We start from the raw sequence: 5074 nt of genomic DNA, 5'->3' as shown, positions 1-5074 counted from the left end.
GCACCAGGCGCCGAAGCGCCGATCTCCGCGTCGAGGTTCGGGAATATTAACCCGATTCCCTTTCGGTCCGCCGGGGCAACGACGAGCATCGCCCCGCTTCAGAACGGCATTCGCCTATTCCTTAGGATCGACTGACCCATGTTCAACTGCTGTTCACATGGAACCCTTCTCCACTTCGGCCTTCAAAGTTCTCATTTGAATATTTGCTACTACCACCAAGATCTGCACCGACGGCTGCTCCACCCGGGCTCGCGCCCTAGGCTTCGACGCACGCCGCGCGGCCCTCCTACTCGTCGCGGCCTAGCGCACCGGTGTGCTCGTACCGCCGCGACGGCCGGGTATAGGCCCGACGCTCCAGCGCCATCCATTTTCAGGGCTGATTGATTCGGCAGGTGAGTTGTTACACACTCCTTAGCGGATTCCGACTTCCATGGCCACCGTCCTGCTGTCTAGATCAACCAACACCTTTTGTGGGCTCTGATGAGCGTCGCGTCGGGCGCCTTAACCCGGCGTTCGGTTCATCCCGCATCGCCAGTCCTGCTTACCAAGAGTGGCCCACTTGGCACTCGCATTCCATGCCCGGCTCCAATTAAGCGAGTCGGGCTTCTTACCAATTTAAAGTTTGAGAATAGGTTGAGGACGTTTCGTCCCCAAGGCCTCTAATCATTCGCTTTACCAGATAAAACTGCGACAGAGCGCCAGCTATCCTGAGGGAAACTTCGGAGGGAACCAGCTACTAGACGGTTCGATTAGTCTTTCGCCCCTATACCCAAATTTGACGATCGATTTGCACGTCAGAATCGCTACGGTCCTCCACCAGAGTTTCCTCTGGCTTCAACCTCTTCAGGCATAGTTCACCATCTTTCGGGTCCCAACGCGAACGCTCTCGCTCGACCTCTCCGGCAAAGCGGACGAGATCGGCCGGTGATGCGGCCGCCGCGAACGACGACGTCTCACCTCCGCCGGACCGCGCCGACATTCACTTTCACTGCGCCCATGGGTTTCGTACTGCCCCGTGGCTCGCGCTCACGTTAGACTCCTTGGTCCGTGTTTCAAGACGGGTCGGGAAGGTGGCTGACTTCAGCCGCGGACCCCGTGCGCCTCGCGAAACGACACCGGAAGCGCGACCGAGACGAAGAGGCTGGGCACTGAGAACAGTCCCCGACCCACGACGCCCCAGCCGGCACCGGGCGCTCGGCCCCGAAGGGCAGACGCGGCGATCTCTCCTCGCCCGAACGGCGGGCCGACGGACACGCGCGCCTATAGTACCCGACCGAGGCCGGGTTACCTTGCGCGCGGCCTTCTCGCCGCCGTCCAGACGGTCGCGGCCTTCGCCCGGCGCTAGTGCGCTGGTCCCCGATCGGGCGGCGCCGCCGGCGGCCCGTGAGGGTCCGCACGACAACGTCGCCGACAGGGGGCCGGCTGAAAGCGACCGGGCGACCCGACAGGCCCTCCCGTTTGCCTCTCGACGGTTTCACGTACTCTTTAACTCTCTCTTCAAAGTGCTTTTCAACTTTCCCTCACGGTACTTGTTCGCTATCGGTCTCGTGACCGTATTTAGCCTTAGATGGAGTTTACCACCCGCTTTGGGCTGCATTCCCAAACAACCCGACTCTGGGAAGACGCCGTAGCGCGCCCGCCTGTCGCCGCCATGGGCCTGACACCCGCTCTGGGACAAGGCCTCGATCAGAAGGACGCGGGCGACCGGCGAAGCGCGCCGTGACGAATTCCGTACGCCACAATTCCGCGCACTCCAAAAGCGCGCGGATTCGGCGATGGGCACATCCCGCTTCACTCGCCGTTACTGAGGGAATCCTCGTTAGTTTCTTTTCCTCCGCTTAGTAATATGCTTAAATTCAGCGGGTAGCCTCGTCCGACCTCAGGCCGAAAGTAAGGACCGGGACTATTCTTCCCGTTCCGCGCTCGCCGTCGGCGCCGCGCGCCGCCGCGCACCTCGATTCCCGCCCTTGAGCCGCCAGCCGTTGGCCTCTTCGAGGTCGACTCGCCGCCGCCGCGCGGGATTCTGGTCGCGATCGTCGCACATCGTGCCGTGCTGTCTTGAGCGGGACGGGCGCTCGCGCGTCCGACGCCGCAGCAGCCGCGCGGAGAAATCCCCGCGCGGAACGTTTGCAACGCGACCCTGAGGCGGGCGCGGCCCCGGGATTGACCCGAGGCCGCAATTTGCGTTCAGAACGTCGATGCTCAATGTGTCCTGCAATTCACACTAATTCACGCAGCTAGCTGCGTCCTTCATCGACTCACGAGCCGAGTGATCCACCGCCAAGAGCCATCCACGATTGTTTCGCTCGCACAGTGCCTCGCACTAAAGGGTGACAAAATATACCGCGCCGAGCGGTCGGCCAGGCCGACGCTTGAAGCCGGAGCGCGCGGCACCGCGGCACTCGACGCGCAAACATTACCGGGTGACCGAATCGCCGGCCGGCGCGCCGCTCCTCGCGGGTCGGGCGCCGGGTAGCAAAAACTTTTTCTCTCGCTTGTCCGAGTTTCGCGTTCGCCGAAGCGTTTGCGAGACCGTTAATGATCCTTCCGCAGGTTCACCTACGGAAACCTTGTTACGACTTTTACTTCCTCTAAATGATCAAGTTAGATCGTCTTCTCGGACGCCGGCTCGACCGTTGCCGGCCGCGCCAGGTCCAATCGGAGGACCTCACTAAACCATTCAATCGGTAGTAGCGACGGGCGGTGTGTACAAAGGGCAGGGACGTAATCAACGCGAGCTAATGACTCGCGCTTACTGGGAATTCCTCGTTCAAGGGAAATAATTGCAATTCCCTATCCCTAGCACGACCGGGGTTCAGCGGGTTACCCAGACCTGTCGGCCAAGGCGAGCACATGCTGATCCGGTCAGTGTAGCGCGCGTGCGGCCCCGAACATCTAAGGGCATCACAGACCTGTTATTGCTCAATCTCGTGTGGCTAAACGCCACTAGTCCCTCTAAGAAGTTAGACGCCGACCGATTGGGTCGCGTAACTAGTTAGCAAGCCAGAGTCTCGTTCGTTATCGGAATTAACCAGACAAATCGCTCCACCAACTAAGAACGGCCATGCACCACCACCCACAGAATCAAGAAAGAGCTCTCAATCTGTCAATCCTCACTGTGTCCGGGCCGGGTGAGATTTCCCGTGTTGAGTCAAATTAAGCCGCAGGCTCCACTCCTGGTGGTGCCCTTCCGTCAATTCCTTTAAGTTTCAGCTTTGCAACCATACTTCCCCCGGAACCCAAAGACTTTGGTTTCCCGCAAGCTGCCGGAGAGGTCGTAAAACTAACGCCCCCCGATCGCTAGTTGGCATCGTTTATAGTCAGAACTAGGACGGTATCTGATCGTCTTCGAACCTCTGACTTTCGCTCTTGATTAAAGAAAACATTCTTGGCAAATGCTTTCGCAGTCGTTCGTCTTGCGCCGATCCAAGAATTTCACCTCTAACGGCACAGTACGAATGCCCCCGTCTGTCCCTCTTAATCATTACCTCGCGCTCCGAAAACCAACAAAATAGAACCGAGGTCCTATTCCATTATTCCATGCACCATTATTCAGGCGAATCGCCTGCTTTGAACACTCTAATTTTTTCAAAGTAAACGTTCCGGCCGCCGCCGACACTCAGTCAAGGGCACCGGCGGAGAACCGGAGGTGAGGCCAGGACGGCCAGTACACGCCTTGCGACGGACCGGCCGCCTGCGCCCAAAATCCAACTACGAGCTTTTTAACCGCAACAACTTAAATATACACTTTTGGAGCTGGAATTACCGCGGCTGCTGGCACCAGACTTGCCCTCCAATGGATACTCGTTAAAGGTTTTAAAGTGTACTCATTCCAATTACAGGGCCTCGTTTAGAGTCCTGTATTGTTATTTTTCGTCACTACCTCCCCGCGTCGGGAATGGGTAATTTGCGCGCCTGCTGCCTTCCTTGGATGTGGTAGCCGTTTCTCAGGCTCCCTCTCCGGAATCGAACCCTGATTCTCCGTTACCCGTAAGAACCTCGGTAGGCCAGTACCGTACCGACGAAAGTTGATAGGGCAGACACTTGAATGATCCGTCGCCGGTGCGAGACCGTGCGATCCGCAAAGTTATCCAGAGTCACCAAAGGTTGCGGGCCGAAGCCCGGTCGGTTTTTGGTCTGATAAAAGCACGCCTCCCGCGAGGTCGGCGCTTCACGCATGTATTAGCTCTAGCATTTCCACAGTTAACCACGTAAAACGTACGATCAAATGAACCATAACTGATTTAATGAGCCATTCGCAGTTTCACTGTACGAGAGCTCGTACTTAGACTTGCATGGCTTAATCTTTGAGACAAGCATATGACTACTGGCAGGATCAACCAGGTAGCTACTTTAGCGTAGCCCCGAAAGGCCGACGAAGGAGGCGCCGCTGATGCGGCGCCGTCGCTCGGTCGATGCGAAACCCGAAGGCTTCTCCGTTAAAATTTCGTTCTTTGCTCGGCTGCCCGAACTCAGAAAACCGTCACCGCCCGTCGCACCCGCCGGAGTAAGACTTCGTCGGCAGGCCTTTCGACCGCCACGTCGCCAACACCGGCGCGAGCGCAACGCACGCCAGACAACTTCGCCGAAGCGACCGCTCAGAACCCGACAAACTGACACTCGGCTCTTCGCGCAGCAGCAACATCTGCCCAGCGAGCCAATCGCCTTTTCACCGATTCTTTACTTGTCGAAGCTTGTCAGCTCCCACAAGTATAGCAAAGATGAGTGTTGTCCCTGGGGTTTCCGTTTGAAATTCTAACGTAAAAAAAAGGTGCACGATTGCGCCAGGTGTTGAACTATTGCGAGGCATATCACACGCTCGCGCGGCCTATACAGGCGCTTGCTCGCGCGCGCGGCCGAAATATGTTCAATGTTCGCGCGGCCTAAACAGTCTCATGCTCGCGCGGCCGAAATGTACTCAATACTCGCGCGGCCTATACAGGCTCTTGCTCGCGCGGCCGAAATGTACTCAATACTCGCGCGGCCTATACAGGCTCTTGCTCGCGCGGCCGAAATGTACTCAATACTCGCGCGGCCTATACAGGCTCTTGCTCGCGCGGCCGAAATGTACTCA

At 57.9% G+C, this 5074-nt stretch overlaps 2 non-coding genes and 1 pseudogene across 2 annotated transcripts; all 3 read right to left on the bottom strand.

The window, feature by feature from the left end:
* Positions 1–214: 214 nt before the first annotated feature.
* LOC146144743 (large subunit ribosomal RNA) lies at positions 215–1045 on the bottom strand (annotated as a pseudogene; the record flags this gene model as incomplete).
* A 1090-nt stretch (positions 1046–2135) lies between these two features.
* On the bottom strand, positions 2136–2289 carry LOC146144742 (5.8S ribosomal RNA). Its single transcript, XR_014499066.1, has one exon. It is a non-coding gene; the product is annotated as a 5.8S ribosomal RNA (ribosomal RNA).
* Positions 2290–2536: 247 nt separating this feature from the next.
* On the bottom strand, positions 2537–4347 carry LOC146144741 (small subunit ribosomal RNA). Its single transcript, XR_014500659.1, has one exon. It is a non-coding gene; the product is annotated as a small subunit ribosomal RNA (ribosomal RNA).
* Positions 4348–5074: the final 727 nt, after the last annotated feature.

The sequence above is a fragment of the Ascidiella aspersa genome, chromosome 5 (genome assembly GCF_963924565.1).
Source record: "Ascidiella aspersa chromosome 5, kaAscAspe10.2, whole genome shotgun sequence".
Lineage (NCBI taxonomy): Eukaryota > Metazoa > Chordata > Ascidiacea > Phlebobranchia > Ascidiidae > Ascidiella > Ascidiella aspersa.
This window is presented reverse-complemented; position numbering and strand designations above follow the sequence as displayed.